The sequence below is a fragment of the Sciurus vulgaris genome (genome assembly GCF_902686455.1).
Source record: "Sciurus vulgaris genome assembly, chromosome: 16".
NCBI lineage: Eukaryota > Metazoa > Chordata > Mammalia > Rodentia > Sciuridae > Sciurus > Sciurus vulgaris.
Window position 1 is genome coordinate 20,020,331 of NC_136477.1, and position 18,781 is coordinate 20,039,111.

Here is an 18,781-nt window from a genome sequence, read left to right on the forward strand (position 1 = left end):
GGCTTGGTGGCACATACCTGTAATCCCAGAACTTGTCAGGAGACTGAGGGCAAGCCTGGCCAACTTAGACCCTGTCTCAAAAAATAAAAAAGGACTGGGGATGTAGCTCAGTGGTAGAGCACCCCTGGATTCAATCCCCAGTACCACCAAAATAACTAAAACTACCACCACCAACAACAACAACAAAAAAATGGAAATTACCTCTGTTCTCACCCCCATGGCCACATCCCACACCTAACTGCCTGGTCACAAAGTTACTAAGGAGGTCACTGCAACCTGCGTTGACAGCCGTTTACAGGTTAGCAGTCATAACATTTGCATGGCAGTTTGTGGCAAAAATCTCCCTAGTTGTTCAGTCCCAGAAGTAGCCCTTTGAAGTAGCTTATTGATTCATCCCTGTTTAACAGATCAGGACACCTGGGTCTGAAGGAACCTCCTGCAGTGATGCTTTAAGTTGTTGCCGACTCTAGAGTGTGTCTTAGGGTCTGGCCTTGTATCCCTTTCCACCCTTCACCTCCAGGTACTTGGGAATAAGCAGCCCCAGAAAGGGGCCTTCTTCCTTTATACCAGAAATTGCCATCAGGTAGGGTAGGGCTGCTGCTATAGTGGAAATACAGTGGCTTTTGGGGCCAAGCAGATCTGGCTTAAATCTTAGCTGTATTCTTACCTGTGAGACCTGGAGCAAGTCTTTAAAGTTCTGAGCCTCCCTCTCCTTGTCTGTGGACTCGAGATAACAGCTTCTGACCTCATCAGTAACTGAGAGATAGAGAAAGATGCTGCGACAAGGCTGGAATAAGGGCTTTTACACAGGCCTCTTATAAACATGGATGCTGTCTTCCTCATCCTCCCAAAAGTTAGGATGGTTAGGGGCAACAGAGGGTGGAGCTGACCTGCATTTGAAGGAAGTTAAGAGGTCATTATCCCAGACCCTGGCTTTACTTATCCTAACCCTACTTTTTTGAAGGTGAAGTTCATTTTTAGGGCAGAGCATTACATCAAGAAGAAAGCAGATTTGCAGAGCCCCAGCCAAGATGGGGTTATGTAGTCCCCGTTCTTGTTAAGGCTTCTCTGTGTAGGCTCTCAGACCCTTGGAGGCAATGAGAGAGAAAACCTTGTGGGTGGCAAGTTTGGGGCTCCCTGCATAGACACCTGTTGATGAGCCAACACTGAAACTTTGGATAGAGTCATCACTTGTGTGAAATGAAGGTATTGAATGAGTCAGAGATTCTCAGATCTGTGTGTCAGGATCATCCAGGGAGACAATCCCTCTTCTAACCCTTCTCCAGACCCCCTTCCCGATCCTAGTACACACTCAAGAAATGCAGCATTCCTCCAGTGATACCAAGACTGCATTTTTCTGGGAATCTGACCACTCCCTGACATTCTCTCACTGGAAATAAGATGCCTCTTTTCCCTGGAGAAATAGCTGCCCATCTCCATAGCAGCCAGCCACCAAACAGGTATTTATTGAATATCAGCTGTGTGCCAGACCCTAGAGATACAACTGTAATAAGACTGCCTTCCTGTCTCAAGGGCATGTGTGGGAGGGGTGGGCACACAGTGTACAGGTGAAGAGAGAAGACAATATCAGTAACTAGGGGTTATGTTGTGAGGGGGTTGCACAGCTTCCCCAGGCTGGGCAGACCTCTCGAGTGGGAAATTTGAAGCAAAAGTGGGGGGATGAGATGCCAGGATCTAGGGAGGGGCATTATAAACTGAGCAAGAACTTAGTTGGCTTGTTTGAGGAGCAGAGTCAGCAATGGAAGATAGGAAGAGGGATGAAGTTGGAGAGGGCCAAGGGAGCCTTGGGAGCTACAGAGGATGGCCTTCCCTCGAAGGGTGATGGGAGCTGTTGGAGGCTGCAGCACAGGTGATGTGTCTTTCCCTGGCTGACAGCGTGTGGAGGTAGGAGGCTCAGGTGTGAGGCAGAGGTACATGGACAGGGTTACAGGATGTCCTGACATATGGACTGTGGGGATGATGGGGGTTCCTGTTCTAAGATGGTGAATACAGGGGGGAGTGGCTTTGAGGGGGAAACCAGGAGTCTGGCTTTGATGGTCTGAGGTGACGGTGAGGCCTCTGAGTGGAGAGAGATGAAGGCATCTTGCCTGGAGATAGATTTGCGAATTGGATAGATACTTAAGTAGACAGGATTTAAAACCCTGGGGCTGGATGAAGCCTTCTGGAGACAAAACTTTGAGAACAGAGACAAGAAATGAGGGGTCACTCTGTGTTCTGAGGCCCACTTACTCTACGGGCATTTAGGAGGAGCTGGAGAGAGGACCCTTGGTATGGGGCAGTAGGACTGAGAGAAACCAGGTGAGGAACTGAGAATGGATTTGGTAAGACGAGGTGGTGGGTGAGCTGTGGGAGGAGAAGGTGCCAGTGGGGCCAGCCAGATTTAGGTGCAGCATGGTTGTCATAACCTCACCGTCAAAGGAACCTTCTTTCTCCTGCTTTAAGACCTTGTTGAATCCTAACTATGAGCGTCTCTGGTCCTCTTAGGAGAGGTAGCACACATCAAGGCACTGCCTATGGCCTGGCTCAGTCCTCACCCAGTATGTGATGCTGGCAGCCTATTGGTGCTTAAAACTGACTTGACCCCAGCTCTTCGACTGCTGCTCTGTTCCCATACCTGCAGGGGCAGACCCCAGGGCTATGCACTCCCACATGGACTGCTCTGCCTCTGATCAGGCTACCCAATTTGCTCATGGTCCCCTGCACTAGAGATGTCTGGACAGGTTGCTTTTGCCCCTTATTTTTCCATTCTGCTTACCTGGGCCCGTACATAAGTCTCATGTCCCTGAGCTTACATTTCCTCAGGTGGAAGATGGCCTTAGTAGCACCTACACCAGGGTAAAGATGAAGCGAGATGGTGTGTGCAGAAGGGAGTTGGGAGGTAGGAAGTGTGTTATATGCATCTATTCTTTTACCTTAGTCTTGTTTGGTTGCTGGTGGGGCCCTCTTTATTTTAAGAATGAGACAGCTGTGACCCAGAGAGCAAGGGCTGGTGCATCCTCTGTCCATCCTCTGACCCTTCTTCCCTTCCTGGAGATGGATATGGGGAGCCTACCTCCTGGCCGGGTTCAGTGGGCTGCCCTTCCTTTAGGGTGGAATTGGTGCTGGCCCCAGCTGAAGCTACGTGAAGGGCTCTGCCGTGGGCTACAGGGAACCGAATGGGCCTTCCCTTGGTTGTTTTTGATATACTGGGAGGAAGTAGCTGCCTCCACGAAGGATGAGTCTTTTTCTGAATTTCTCATGGCAGGACCTATACCAAGGCAGATGAGTGGCCTTTGGATCCTTCACTGTTGAACTCAGCCTTGCTGGCTGGAGCAGCCTCCACGTAGCAGAAGAGCTTCTAGACAGCCATGAGACAATGTCCCTCTTTTTAGCTGTGCTACTGGCATACCTGTTCCCACCTTTGTCTCTCCTTTGGGTGATTTCTGTGGTTTTTCAGGGTGTTCCAAGACCTCATTGATGAAGGACAAGGAATTGGAAAGCAAAGAAGTTCAAACAGGTTTTTATTCTATCTGTTAGCTTTTGCATCAAAAGAATTTATGTGACCTTGATGGTGACTCCCTCTGTTTTCGTCTATCTCCTGGAGCCTGGAGGGCTGTGGCAGTGTCTAAACCACTGTCTCCTGGTTGTTCTTGGGGGTCCTGGGAGAGGCTTCTCTTTGGAGAACTTTTTTCTTAGAGTCTTCTAGATGAATTAGTTCTCCTTTTAGATCTTAATTTTATTTTGGATTTCTAGGTGGGCTTAAGTCTTTCTGTTTTTAATATCTCTGAAATGACATTTTAAAAAGAACTTTTTATTTTTTATTTTTTTGCAGTGTTCATGATCAAACGCAGGGCCTTGTACCTGCTAAGCAAATGCTTTACCACTGAACTACACCCCAACCCTGTATTTATTTATTTAAAAAAAATTTTTTTTTTAATACAGTCTCACTCAGTTGCCCAGGCTGGCCTTAAATTTGTCATCCTTCTGCCTCAGCCTCCTGGGTTAAAAAGAATTGTCTGTGTGTGTTTGTGTGTGTGTGTGTTAGTTACTGGAAATTGAGCCAGTTACTCAGCTCTACCACTGAACTATATCCCCAGTTATTTGTTTTTTATTTGAGGCAGTCTTGCTAAATTGGCCAGACTGGCCTCACACTTACCCTCTTGCCTCAGTGCTACTTTTTTTCTTTTTTCTTTCTTTCTTTTTTTTTTTTTTGGTACTGGGAATTGAACGCAGGGGCGCTTAACTACTGAGCCACATCCTCAGCCCTTTTAAATATTTTATTTAGAAACAGAGTCTTGCTAAGTTACTAAGGGCCTCATTAAGTCGAACTCGTGGTCTTCCTGCCTCAGCCTCCTGAGCTGCTGGGATTATAGGAGTAAGTTACTACGCCTGGCTACAGTGCCACTTTTAATTGAAGTATATTATACATAGAGAAAAGTATACAAATCAGCTGGATAATTTATCTATAAAGTGAACACAGATCACTGTGTCAATCTGTTACTCAGATCAAGAATCATGATAGCATCCCTTAGTACTCTTCCTGTTCCCATCCAGGTGCTTACACACAGGGGGAGCCACTCTGACCTCTAGCACTACATGTTGATTTCTCTGACCTTTAAACAGTACATAAATGGTATCATACAACATGCAGTCTTATGTTCTTTCATCCATCATTGTACTTGTGAATTGTTGGGGATGCTGTGTTAGCTCATTTTTTGTTATTCAATTCCATTCTGGATTTTCAGTCTGGTGCTGTTATGGACTGTGGTGATATTCCCAGTTTGTACACAAGTGTATCAGTGAACATATGTACACATACCTGGGAATATAATTACTAGATTACAGGGCATCTAGAGGGTAGATCCTGCCAGTTTTCCAAAGCAACAGTACCTTTCACACTCCCAGAAGCAGTGGGTGAGACTTCCTCTCCAGCCTTTAGTCTCTTCCATGTAGACTGTGCTGGGGAGGTGTAGTGGTATCCCTTTGTGGTTTAAACTTGCATTTCCTTGCTAAATAAAGTTGAGTATCTTTTTGTGTGAAGTTCCTAGTTAGGTCTTTTGTCCTCTTTTTTATTGGATTGCCTGAATTTTAGAAATTCTTTGAATTTTTTTGTTCATATACATTGCAAAAACTGTCTTTAGCTCTGGGTATTTTAATTGCCACACTCCCCGCTCCCCCTTTTTCTTTTTTGTGGTACTGAGGATTGAATTCAGGGACATTGTATCACTGAGCTACATTCCCAGCTCTTTTTTTTTTTTTTTTTTTTGAGATAGTGTCTTGCTAAGTTGCCAAAGCTGGCCTTGAACTTGGGGTCCTCTTGCTTCAGCCTCCTGAGTCACTAGGATTACAGGCATGTGCCACTGCACCTAACTTAATTGCATTCTTTGATGAACAAAAGTTATTATTTGTAGTCCAATTTATTATTTTCATCTACCTAATAAATTTTGTAGTCTTTTTAAAAGGAATTGTTTATACCCAGGTCATGGTGATAATTTCTTTTTATTATTATTATTATTATTTTAAATTTTTTTATTCTAAACAAATGGGATACATGTTGTTTCTCTGTACATGGAGTCAAGGCATACTATTTGTGTAATCATTAATTTACATAGGGTAATATTTGATTCATTCTGGTTTTTTTTTCCCCTCGCCCCCCACTCCTCTTTTCCCTCTATACAGTCCTTCCTTTCTCCATTCTTACCACCCTCCTTAACCCTAACCCTAAACCTAACCCTAACCCTAACGCTAACCCCTCCCACCCCCCATTATATGTCCTCATCCGCTTATCAGCGAGATCATTCGTCCTTTAGTTTTGTTTTTTTTTAATTAAAAATCATAAATTTACATAGGGCAATCTTGTTTGATTCATTCTGTTATTTTTTTCCCTTCCCCCCACCCCTCCCACCCCTCTTTTCCCTCTATACAGTCCTTCCTTCCTCCATTCTTACCACCCTCCTTATCCCTAACCCTAAACCTAACCCTAACCTTAACGCTAACCCCTCCTACCCCCCCTTATATGTCCTCATCTGCTTATCAGTGAGATCATTCGTCCTTTAGTTTTTTGAGATTGGCTTATCTCACTTAGCATGATATTCTCCAATTTGCAAATGCCATAATTTTATCATTCTTTATGGTGGAGTAATATTCCATTGTATATGTATATATATGCCACAGTTTCTTTATCCATTCATCAATTGAAGGACTTCTAGGTTGGTTCCACAATCTGGCTATGGTGAATTGAGCAGCCATGTATCTCTGTAGTATGTTGATTTTAAGTCCTTTGGGTATAGGCCAAGGAGTGGGATAGCTGGGTCAAATGGTGGGTCCATTCCAAGCTTTCTGAGGAATCTCCATACTGCTTTCCAGAGTGGCTGCACTAATTTGCAACCCCACCAGCAATATATGAGTGTACCTTTTTCCCTACCTCCTCTCCAACACTTATTGTTGCTTGTGTTCTTGATAATCGCCATTCTAATTGGGGTGAGATGGAATCTTAGGGTGGTTTTGATTTGCATTTCTCATATTACTAGAGATGTTGAACATTTTTTCATATATCTATTGATTGCTTGTACATCTTCTGTGAAGTGTCTGTTCATTTCCTTAGCCCATTTGTTGATTGGATTATTTGTATTCTTGGTGTAGAGTGTTTTGAGTTCTTCATGGTGATAATTTCTCATGGTATATTCTAGAACTGTTATTATTTTACCTTTTACCTTTAGATCTCTAAACCTTCTGGAATATGTATGATGTGATGTAGGGTTGAAATTCTTTTTTTTCCTGTATATGGATACCAGTGACTCAGCAATATTTATTATTTGGCATTCATTTTTTTAGGAAGATGCTCTTGTAAATGGCTGGCATGCAGTGTTTTTGGTAGTGCTATTAACCTCCCCCAACACCTTGATAATTGCAGTTATTAATAATAACAGTAGTAGTAGCAACTGGTAATTTTTTTTTTTTTTTTAATTGTTACTAAGCCTCAGTTCATGCCAGCCCCTGAGTAGACAGGCAGCTCCTTAATGGCAGGGACAACTTTGAAAATTATTTTAATGAAACATTGAGTCATGTTCTGGGTCTACTTGGAGGTGGCATAATACTGGGTATGCTGCATCCCATGATTCTGAGCCCCCTAGGCTTTGTGCACCATAAGGAGTACTCACCTTGCACTCAAGGGAGAGCAGGGACTGCCAAACCAGGCCTTCAGGGCTGCCTTCCAGACTCTGTCCATGCTATGGTCCAACTGACTGAGGATGTTCTGACTTGAAATATGAGCTGCCTCAAACAGTTGCTCCTAGGTCAGTTATTTCAGATGTGGGCAGCATGTTTAAGTGGTGGTTTTCTGTGGAGCCCTGCATACATTTTGCCTGGGATTTGGCTGACATGTAGAATGGACACTGAGAACTACTATACAGAATTGAAACGCACTTCATGTAATTCATTGTTTCCAGGGGAGATGTGTCCCATGTTTCTTCTTGGGCTCCTTAGGAACACCTCCCGCTAACCTGTACCTCCCCACACACCTCCAACAGCACAACCCCATACCCCAACCCACCTCTAGTTCTTGTATGTACACATGAACATACACCAGCATACTCCTGCAGACAATGCACCCCACATTTCCTCATGCTCCCCCAACTTTACAACATGACAAAACACTCCCAGCCCCCTCACCCAGACTCCTCCCCACATAATACCTTCCACTCCATTCATATTCACTCCTCGTATACCCCACACCCCACTCTCCCCCCAACTCACAACTACACACCCCCATACACCCCTGTGAACACCACCTCCATAACCTCCCTAAGCATCTGACTCCCTGAGCAGTGGTCAGAGGTCTGGGAGACTCCAGTGGAGCTCATTGTGCTTCCATCATGTGCGGCCCTCCTCCTTTAGGGCCTTACCCTTGACCCTCCCCAGTTTTGTTTTGGAGAGAAGCAACAGCTTGTACTCTTGAAAGAATTCCAAGAGGAAGAACAGTTGCTGTGGTGACGACTCCCTGTGGGGAGTAAAATCTACACTCTGGGGCTGTTTTGATTCAGTGCTTTAAAGAGCTGCTCTGTCTAGAGAAAATGTGAGGGACGGAGCCAAAACACTTCTGTCCTTTTCAGGATAGACCCATCCCTCCCATTGTTTTTAGGGCAGGGCTAGATTTCTTGCCAGGTAATTTGGATCCTTAAAAAAAAAAAGAAAAAAGTACCTGTGTTTGATGTGTGGGTCAGGCTTTCCAGCTCTGGGTCCAAGACGCACACAGGCTACTTCTACCTAGGGAATGAGGGTGAGTGTTAGTCTCCTGAGGCTCCCATCTGCCAGCCAAGGGGCTGTCATCACTGTTACATTGAGTGCACTGGGCTTGGGGAATGAAGTCAGGGAGGCTGGGTCTTGCCTGGACCTAGGTGAGGTTGGGCTCAGCTGGGAGGCTGGCCTCTGTGCCACCAGTTATAATACAGTATGCTGCCTGTATAGTGGAGGGATATCCTAGAGCTGTCTGCATCCTAGTGGGAGGGCTTGCTGCAAGGTTATGACACTTGCATACAGTGACCACATGGAGGTGGGAGCTTCTGAACCCAGTATGGATGCATGTACCCCATTTTTTCTCATTGGTTGGCTTATGGGTCATGTCCCCTTGTGGACTCTGTGCCCAGACTGAAACTCAAGGAACCTGACCTGGTGGAGATGCAGGGAAAATTATTAACGGTAGATTGAGTGCAGGGTGTAGAAGAGAAGGAGGAATTTTAGGCAGAGAAGGAGCAGAGCAGGCAGGAGTAGAGAAGGTCTGAATTCACGAAGATGGGCTGTGGAAGTCCCCTTCCTCCTCCCTGGTTTCTGCATATGGTACCTTCCTTGTCTTACTCAGTCTTTTGCTCTGTGCATGCCCTCTGACCTGTGGCCAGGGAAGGGTTGGATCTTCCTCTGGATGATACTGGTAGCTGCTCTGGTTGAAGGAATGAGATGTGAATGGGGGGATCTGATGTGTGACCTGCAGGGTATGGGCGGGCATCACCCTGAAGACACAGGCAAAAACGTCAGCTTCCACTGTCATCATGGTGATCAGCCCCTGAACAAAAACTTACTCTGCTGGCCCCAGTGCAGAACTGTCATAGCACATATAGTCCCTCACTTAATGCCACTTTGCAGTTGAAGAAACCGAACCTCTGAGAAACCAAACAACTTACCTGCAGTTCCACTAGTGGCTTTGCTTTATTGACCTCTTTTTTTTTTTTCTTTTTGCTTTGGCCTGGGGATGTAGCTCAGTGGTAGAGTGCTCATCTAGCATGTGTGAGGCCCTGGGTTTCATCTGCAGCACTGCAAGAAGAAAAAAAAAAGTGCTTTGCTTCCCAAGGAAATGTGTGGTAGGTGAGGATTATAAGGTCTTGTTTAAGCAGTATTTTCCCCCACAAATAAATGTGCCAGTTCTGACTCGTAATTTAAATTTGGGTTTTAATTAGGATTTTATCACTTGTAGATCACACCAGAGAGGAGACAGCTGTCTTACCTTTACTTCTCAGACAGTGACACTGTGAGAAGCAGCTGATCAGAGGTTAAAATAGCTTCTGGTTTCCTAGGATCTTCAGCATACTTTGTTGTTCTGTAAAACTAATTTACCTGAAAATTGACTTGTAAGAAATTTTGCTTTTCAGACATGGGTGCTTCATAGTGAGGCCCAGTACCTTTCACGAATGCTCGGTTCTGTGTTGGAATGGAGGGAATGGAAAGATGACCCCCAGGCCAGATGAGGGCCTTGGCTCACTTGCCTTACTGACTGGAGTCTGTGGTGGTCAGATGTGGGGAACCTATTGGGACCGGCTTACAGAGTGCTTCTCATCCTGAGCCCCAGCTTCTCTATTTGCAGAGTGGGCACTGGTACCTTTTCTCGACCTGCATCCCAGAGTCTCCTTGTGATTGGGTGAACTGTAGAAGATAAGAACTTTGACCCCTACAAACTGCTGCATACACTATTAGGCTACTGTCATCCATCACCACATGTAGCCAGGGCACTTAGTTGTAAGCAACAGAGATCCATTTTGCCTGATTTAGAAGAAAACAAAGCATTGTGTGTTTGTTTATTTTAAAAAGAGAGCCAACCTTGGAAGTACATGACTAGAAAGAAGCCCACCATTCACAAGACAAATGAAAAGTTACTCAGGGAGAAGACCTTTACTTCCTTAAGTGCTGGGCCATGCAGCTTGCTCTGCTACCTCTGTGCCCTGGGATAAGTTTCCATTCAGCCTTTCTGTAGCTGCCTCCAGAGAGAAGCCAGCCCCCACCCCCACCCCCATCATCTCATCTAATGTGAGCGTATTGGATCAGCAAGACCAGAATCACCTTCCTGCTGCAAGGCAGGCTGGGAAAGTTGAGTGTGGGACACTTTTGGTTTCAGTGGTGTGGGGTGGACCCTTCTTCCCCCAAGGCTCAGTGTAGCACCTTCCCAAGTGAAGTAGGGCTCAGGCACTGGACAACCCACAGGAAGACTTGGGAACCCAAACTTTAGTTCCTCTCCTCCATCACTCCAGGTGAAGTGGTAAAGTGGGCAGACCAGTCTACTTAAGGTGCAGAGACCTGAGGTCCAGCCCTAGCTTCTCCCATTCTCTTGCTGCACACTCTGGCCCTCAGGACATATGTGTTAGGAGTATTTCCTTGCAACTCTATGCCCAGGGTCTATTCTGGACCACAATAGCCCTTAGGCAGCTGATCACTTCCTTCCCTGGGTTAGTGGCTTGAAGAGGAGGGATGTGCTCTGAAAGGCTCCTAAACTGGGCCATGTGTTAAAGAGTCATGACCCTGGAGTAGGCCACTCATTGAACCTTCACATTCCCAGATCTTACCTGGGAAGATTCTGGTTTGGTAGGCGCTGTGATTGGATGGAGCTCACTCTGCACTAGATGATCTCTGAGCCTTTGCAGCCCTACCAGTTGTGGGTTTTTTTTTTTTTTTTTTTTTCTCATTTGGTCTAAGAATGGACATGGTCACACATCTCTGGCAGTTGTGCAGAAAGTGCAACTGGGGTTGTTTATTTGAAAGCACAATGCAGTCAGGGAATCTCACTTTACTTGCTGATCCATCTTTTATTAGCTGTGAGCCATTTGTTAAGTCTCTTAGTTTTCTTGAACCTGGTTGGATAGGATGATACCTGATCACAGGTAATAGTGGGGCTCAGAGGTCCTGGTGGGCTTATTGGTGCAGTGTGAACTGAGTGCAAGCAGTACATGACACTGTTGAGGTGGAAGGGGCTGTCCCTCCAGATAGACTCAGAGGCAGCTGCCCTCTGCTGTCTTTGGGGTATGGAGGTAGCTTTCCTAACCCACATCTAGCTTGTTCTTTCAGTGGCTTCAACCAATGACCTTTGCTTTTTCCTTTCTGGCCCTAGCTAAATGATCTTTATAAATAACAGTCTAGTCACATTGTTGCCACCATCCTACTTGTCTTCCCTTTTCAGCTGCTGCATCCCACTGCATCTGGCTTTTGCTGTTTTCTCAGTGCTTGTAGGGTAAAGTCTGCAGCCTGTGGGGCAGGTTCTTTCCTCTGCACCAGTGCTCTGGGATGTCACGTACTCTCTCTTCCTGAATGCAGGGCTTAGCTTCATCACTTTTTCCTTCCAGTGACCCCAGAACTCCCTGCCCTGCCCATTTGGCCTGGATGTGCAAGTGGGTCACCCCTCCCTCATGACCCACTTGCTTTCCAGGTGGACACAGGCTCCATATTCTCCTGGGTTCACACTGCCCCAGCACCTACAGTGCTTGCTGTGTGGTGATTGTCCCTTCCCTGCCTCCCCCTTAATCTTCCAGCTCTCTTAGGGCAGCAGGCTTGCTTCACTTTTCTGTCTGCCAAATAAGGAGACCTATAAGCAACTAGATAGGCACTTAGATTTAGGAGTTGATTGGGCTACAGTTTTTCTCAGGGAAGAGCAGACTTGCCCTTTGGGGCTTGTTTGAAAACCTGCAGCTGCAGCATTATCAACAAGATGAACTTCGTGGGATTGTGAAATCAGGTTTCTACAGTTTGGTATAAGCTACGGGAACTTAGTTGTGTGTTGGGAGAGGACTAGGCATTTTAGTTGGTCCCAAGCTTTGAATACGCCATGGCATGATGTGGATGCTAGGAATTTGATGTGGTCCTGCAGGGCTGTGGTATTGGCTGATAATACCTATCCTTTTGATAAGTGGTAGTCTTTACTATATATCTCTTGACTCACCTCATTTCAAGAGTGATTCTACCCTTGTGAAAGGTTGTAGATGCATGAATGTGCCAGGTGGGGACAGGGGACAGGCCAGAGCGAAGTGGGGGTTCTAGATATGAGAGCAGCCAAGGCTTGAAGGCCTGCTGTACCATTTGGGTCCTGGCAACCCCAGGCTCTGTGACTCTATATGGGTTATTAAATTGCACTGGACCTCCATTTTTCTCATCTGTGAAAGGAGAAAGAAATGTTAACATTAGATTTTTAGTCATTAAATAATGTTGATTATATTCAATAATGTCCATGTTATTCAGTTAGTTGAATAATCACTTGCCTGGCATTTTGTTAACACTTAAGAAAAAGGATAGCTGTTACTGTAGGAAATACCATAGAACAGAAATGAATGACAACTGGGTCCAGGTCTCCCCAGTACTCACTTTCTAATAGGATATCTTCCAAATTTTATGGAACCTAGTTAGATTTTATCCCTACCACATACTCAAGAAGTGGGCAGGGTTAAATTTTTAAGATTTATATATATATATATATTTTTTTTTTTAGTTGATGAACCTTTTTTAAATATGTGTGTGTGTGTGTGTGTGTGTGTGTGTGTGTATATATATATATATTTAGTTAGCAATGGACCTTTATTTTATTTATTTATTTATATGCGGTACTGAGAATCAAACCCCTGTCTCAAAATTAAAAAGGCTGGGGATGTAACTCAGTGGTAAAGCACCCTTGGGGTCAATAGCCAGTAACAAAAAAAGAGATTAAGTCAAGCTAATTAATATATCAATTACCTCCCCAACATACCATTTTTTGATGACACAAATGTTTAAAATTGCTTTTTTGGCAGTTTGGAAACATACTATATATTATTAGTAACTGTGCAATAGATCTCTAAAACTCAATTCTATGTTTTTGGAACTTTGTGCCCTTTGATCAGTATCTTCCCTTTCCCTGTTCATTTCCCCCTGCTTCTGGTAAACCACCTTTCTATTCTCAGTTTCTGTGAATTTGATGCTTTTCAGTTTCACATATAAGTGAAGTCATGCAGTGTTTGTGTCTGTGCCAAGTTTATTTCATTTTGCATAATGTCCTGCATGTTCATCTGTGTTGTTTCAAGTGACAGAATTTCCTCCTTTTTCAAGGCCAAGAATCAGTCTCTCGTGCATGTGTGTACATGTGTGTGTATACACACGCCACATTTTTTTCAGTCATTCATCCATGATTGGACACTGAGGCTGTTTCTGGTTAAGCCTCATTTTTAAAGATCAAAAGTGTGCCATCTGTAGAAACTTGACCTCCAAGAAAGTATTATCAGAAAAGGATAATGCATTCCATTCACATGAATGTTACCACATTTAAGAGGTGGCAGGTGTAGATCAGCTTCTCTCTGTTGGTCTAACAGTAATGATCCTTTCATATTCTAGCATGGATCAGGATCCAGGGACCTGAGTACTTCATAAACTTGTTGTGGTTCCCAGAGTGTGTGGCAGAAGGGAACAGCTGGTTATTTGCTTTCTTGAGTCAGGGCTGGGGGTGGTAAGAACAGAGAGGAACTCAGGTTTCCCAGGAGGGATGCAGCAAGAACCAGGGTTTGAGTAAGGCCCCTTGCTGTTGAACAGCAGGACTTGAAACAACCCAGAATGCCAACGGCCTGTTTGTTTCCCACAGTGGGCATCAGGTGGGGTCCTGCACCAGATGTGGACCCAGTCTCCTCATTTAAATGTCAAATACCCTGCTGAAGTTGCATCAACTCCACCTTAACAGGGGAGTAGGGATCCTGAGAAAGGTCCTGCAGTTTGCCTAGGCCCCATCATAGGTAAGCATCGGCATCATGATTTACCTGTCCCTGTTGTTCCAGGCCTGCTTCCTGGGCTTCCTCCATACCACAGTACTTCCTTCAGAGAGTCTGGGATGGAGAGTCTGGAGCATCTTGGAGCACCTGGCCACTCAGAGGAACTGGTCTAGTCTAGCTGCATCTGAAGGAAGGGAGATTTGGATTTTGCTCAGCTCCCTGTATGACCTTCCAGGGGTTATTTCCTACTGGAACTGGTGGGGGTGAAGCCCTGGGCAGTGGGAGGGGCCTACAGCAAAGTGTTCCCTATGTTGCCCTTCCACATCCACCCCTGTCCCCACTCCCATTCATCCTTAAAGAGGCAGGATAGGTGACTTTGGAGACCCTTCCCAGCCACCCTAAGAGCCAACACCCTCCCTGAGTGCTTTTGATACTGCCCCTTTCCCCTCTGGATCACGCTCCACCCTTGAGAGTCTGAAGAGCTCTAGATTCTTAGTCTAGAAAACAGCACCTTCTTGCACCTGAACTGTGTCTGACCATGGACCCTGGATGAGGATCCCCACCCTGCTATGAACAAGCAAGTTGAATATGGGGGACCCAGATTGAGGAGCGCTACAGCCCATTGGGATCACAGCCTGCCCAGGATGCGATGCCAGTGCCGACTTGTTCTTGCTGTCCTCGGTAACCAGCGTGCAGATCCTAGCACAAGGGGGCCAGTCGATATTTGCAGGCTAAAAAAAAAAAATCTTCTGGAGGAGTTATCAGCTGCTGCCTCCACAGAGCACTTACGGCTGGTTTTCCAGTTGTACTTGTGTCAAGAATAGGACCAGACTTGGCTTGGGACCAGCTTCTCACAGTTCTCTGACATGTGGCTGTGTGATGGGCTGGGGAGGAGCTGCTCTGGGCTCTGCATGTCATTGCCTTGGCCTCGAGATGGGGTCTGGACGATTGGACCAATCGTGCCTCCCGTTTACAAAGGGGGTCCCTCTTTTCCATTGCCAAGGACATCTTGACAGGTTCTAGCAAATCTAGTCTGCCTCATAGCTGCCACGCCCTTTCTCTGTCTGCTTAGCACTGCCACCTCTTTTGTTAAAGGCGCCTTCCTTCTCCCAGTGAGTCACTGGCAGAACCCAAGTTGCTGACTCCTCCCTGTCTCCCCACAGCCTTGTTCTGTCCACTGCCTGACCTGGTTCTGCTCTTATCTCCAGTTCTTATCTCCAACTTCCTCACTGCTCTCCCAGCCACCAGCCTGCCAGCTCTGGCCCTTTGTTGTTCCTCTGCTCACAAGCCTCTAGGGGATGGCTGCACCCATAGGGAGAGCTGTGACTTTTAGCTGGCCCTAGACTCTTGGGTAGTGGTCTGCAGCCTCCCCTGCCACACTCTGAGCCTGGCTCTTGGCAATGCTCTGAACAAGGAGTCAGTGACCTGTCTCCCCTACCTGTGTTGTCTAACACTTCTAATACCTTGGTGACGCAGTTGTTAAGACAGCTCTGTCTGCTCACAGGATTGCCATGAGAGACATGCCATCTGGGCCTGTGGCCCCACTGCTTTTCTGCAGCCCTTTTCCATCTGCCTCAGCCTGATTCTTCCTGCCCCTCAGACACTGCTGCCTGTTCAACTAAGCTTCAGACTCTTCTTCCTCCCTCAACATTTCCTTCTTCTAATAGTGCTGTGACATTGCTGTGATTATTCTAATTTTTTTAAAGTTTTTTGTTTTTAAATTTTTTGTAGTTATAGATGGGCAGAATGCCTTTATTTATTTATTTCACACAGTGCTAAGGATTGAACCTAGGGCCTCACACATGCTAGGCAAAAGGCAAATGCTCTGCCACTGAGCTAAAGCCTCAGCCCCTGTTCTTTTTTTCATAGATGTGGAAACCAGGCCAGCCAGGTGGTATAGCCTGCTCAAGGCCACCCAGCCAGAATGAAATGGAGCCAGAACTTTCCCTGGGCACATGCATTCTACCACAGTGCTCTCCTGATGGTCGGGGTCAGGACTGTGGATACAGGTGGGCTAGATTAGCGCCTGCCCCCAAGGATCTTATAGGCTGGTAGGCAGGCACACAGTGGATACGTAGCCAGGTAATCCTAGCAGCAAGTTGAATATGGGGAACCCAGGATGAAGAGTGCTACCATCCAGTGGGATCACAGCCTGCCTGGGGAAATCAGAACCTCCTCCCCCGACTTCCCTATTTCTGGGCAGTAAGGAGCTTTTAGTTTCTGGTCCCAGGCGTGGTGATATTCAGCCCAGGGCTTATCATTCCATCTTCAGGGTGAGTCAGTCTGCCCTGACTGCCCTGATGGCTGCCCTACCCCCTGAGTGCCCTTGTAACACAACTCCCAGTGCTGCCTCCCAGACAGGAAGTCCCTCCACCCCAGCATGGGGCTGCCCTGATCCTGGGAATGGCAGCAGGGTGAAATTATAGAACCTGTCAGTTTCTATAATTTCCCAGCATTGCCAGTCTCTTCCTACCCGCTCCTCAGGTACTAGATACCCGTCTCTCTCTGATTTCTCCTCATCCGGGTCTCTAACTAGACTGGGAAAAGCTCAAACTTGCACCCCTTCTTAGGGAACTAGGTCTTGAGGTCCTGTGTTCTCTTGACTGTCGTGCAGAGGGTTGATTGCCTTGGAAGCTACAGCAGGCCTGTGCAGTGAGGCATGTCCATCTGGGCATTGGAAAGTGTTCTCTGCACCTGTGAGCTCATCCAGCTGCTTCAGGAATGGGCCAAGGGTTGGAGGAGGCTAGATCTGTTGTTGGAATGTCTCTCTCTTAACTCTTTCCTGCCTCTCTTATTCCTTTCTAGAAGGAAGGGTCGCAGGCAACATCTTCTAAAAGCTGAGTTTTTGGGAATTGTTTCAGTGAAGGAGGGACTTACCCTTGTCCCCTCAACTCAAGTCCTCCAACTTTGGCATACCTGCCCTGAGCACAGTTCCCAGCCCTTACTTAAACCCTCACCACCCTCCACACACCCACAAACAGTGGCAGGCTGGGGCAGGTCCAGGCGGGAGTGGAAATGCTACCTGGTCTCCCTCTCTCCTCCTATGAATCAGTGTCACTCAGCAGCTAGACTGCCTGAGGACCCTTTCAGAGTGGCCTTTGTGCTGGGCTCTGCCCCCTGTAGCACTACAAGAAGGCCCTGGGAGGGGTTGGGGGCTCTCCTGAACCAGGTCAGTCCTGGCTGGGCCAGCCACGTGGGTCTGCTCTGCAGACCATGTCGGTGTCCTTGCTCTGCTCCTGTCGACATCTAGAATTGGTTTAAGGATCACCTTCTTCCCTGATAACACCTATCCAGTGCCAATACCCCATAAAGCTTTTCTTACCACTCATGGCACAGAGTGATTTGGGGGGTTTGTTTTGTGGTTTGTTTTCACATGTGGTACTGGGGATTAAATGCAGAGATTCCCTACCAATGTTACATCCCCAAAGCTTTTTTGTTTTATTTTGAAACAGGGTCTCACTGAGTTGCTCAGACTAGCATCAAACTTGAACTCCTCCTGCCTCAGCCTCCTGAATTGCTGGGATTATAGGTGTGTGCTGGCAGCCACACTGAGCTCAGGGTTACGTTTTCTAAGTCTGCTTTGAGTACATTGGAGATCCTCGTAGGCAGGCTTCTTGTTTCCTTTATCCCAGAGTCAAGGGAAGAGAGGCCTTAGCGTTAATCTGGGGGAAGTGGCACAGGAGACAACATAGTAATCTCCCTTTTCCCTCCCTGTCTCTCCTTCATGTCTGTCTGGTTGATGATTAAGCTTTTGGTAGTGGCCCTCCATTCAGGCAGCAGTGTGGATTTATGCTGCTCCTCACTTCTGTGCCATCCAGGGACAGGGGTACTCAGTTAGTGAGGGTTCCATCCAGAAAGAGAATGAAGAGCAAACCCGCAGCTAAAATGTCAAGTTTGAAGGGGTAAGGTGTCCCATGACTGCTGAGGCTCTAGTAACTGCCTGGTAAAGAAAACAACACAAATTATCACCATCAGAGAACATTGCCACAGGTCTCACAGACACTAAAAGTGTAATAAGGGAATAGTATAAACCACTTTATGCTGGTAAATCCAGGAGGTGAAAGAGATATTCCTTGAAAGACACAAATTAATACTGACTCTAGAAGAAACAGAAAATCTATATAATCCTATATCTAAAATCTTCTCACAGAGAAAACTTAAGGCCAAGATGGCATCATTAAAGAACATTTAAGGAGAAATGAATACCAGTCCTACACAACTCTGAATTTATTATTTTATTTTTGCACTGGGGATTAAACCCAGGACCTTGAGCACATGCACTGTGCCACTGAGCTACAGCCCTGGCCCAACATCTCCATTATTGATATTTATTTATTTATTTTTAAAGAGATGACATCTTGCTGTGTTGCCCAGGCTGACCTGGAAGTCCTGGCTCAAGCAATTCTCCTGCCTTAGCCTCCTGAGTTGCAGGGATTACAGGTGTGCACCATCATAACCTGTTTCTAATTTACTTTTAAAAGTTTTGTCCCTGGTAAAAGGATTTCTGATGTTAGGAAACAGTTGTGTTTGAGGTGGGGCTACTTGTGAGACCCTCTGAAGTCCTGCTACAGAGGCTTCTTCTTCCTGCAGGCTCTGGGGAAGTTGAAGGAAGGAGGTGAGGTCAGATGTGGAATCTGGCAAACAAACTGGGGAGGGCCCCATCTAGGCCATGGCTCTCCTGCCCTCTGGCCATCGGCATTCCTGAGACTTTGAGTCTTTGGGGGTCTTTGGAGTTGGTGGAGAGAATAGTTGAGTTGAAAAGGGTTGTCTAAGTCCAGACTTTGGGCTGGGCCTCAAGATGC

General features: G+C 46.3%; 1 protein-coding gene and 1 long non-coding RNA gene across 3 annotated transcripts in view; one reads left to right on the top strand and one right to left on the bottom strand.

Annotated features, from left to right (window-relative positions):
• CCDC12 (coiled-coil domain containing 12) overlaps positions 1 to 18,781 on the top strand; it is a 55,719-nt gene that overhangs the window by 6,706 nt on the left and 30,232 nt on the right. The window lies entirely within an intron of this gene.
• Positions 55 to 8,190, bottom strand: LOC306646741. Its single transcript, XR_013759954.1, has 3 exons — positions 7,161 to 8,190; positions 3,074 to 3,784; positions 55 to 890 (listed from the first exon to the last, which is right to left on the bottom strand). It is a non-coding gene; the product is annotated as an uncharacterized lncRNA (long non-coding RNA).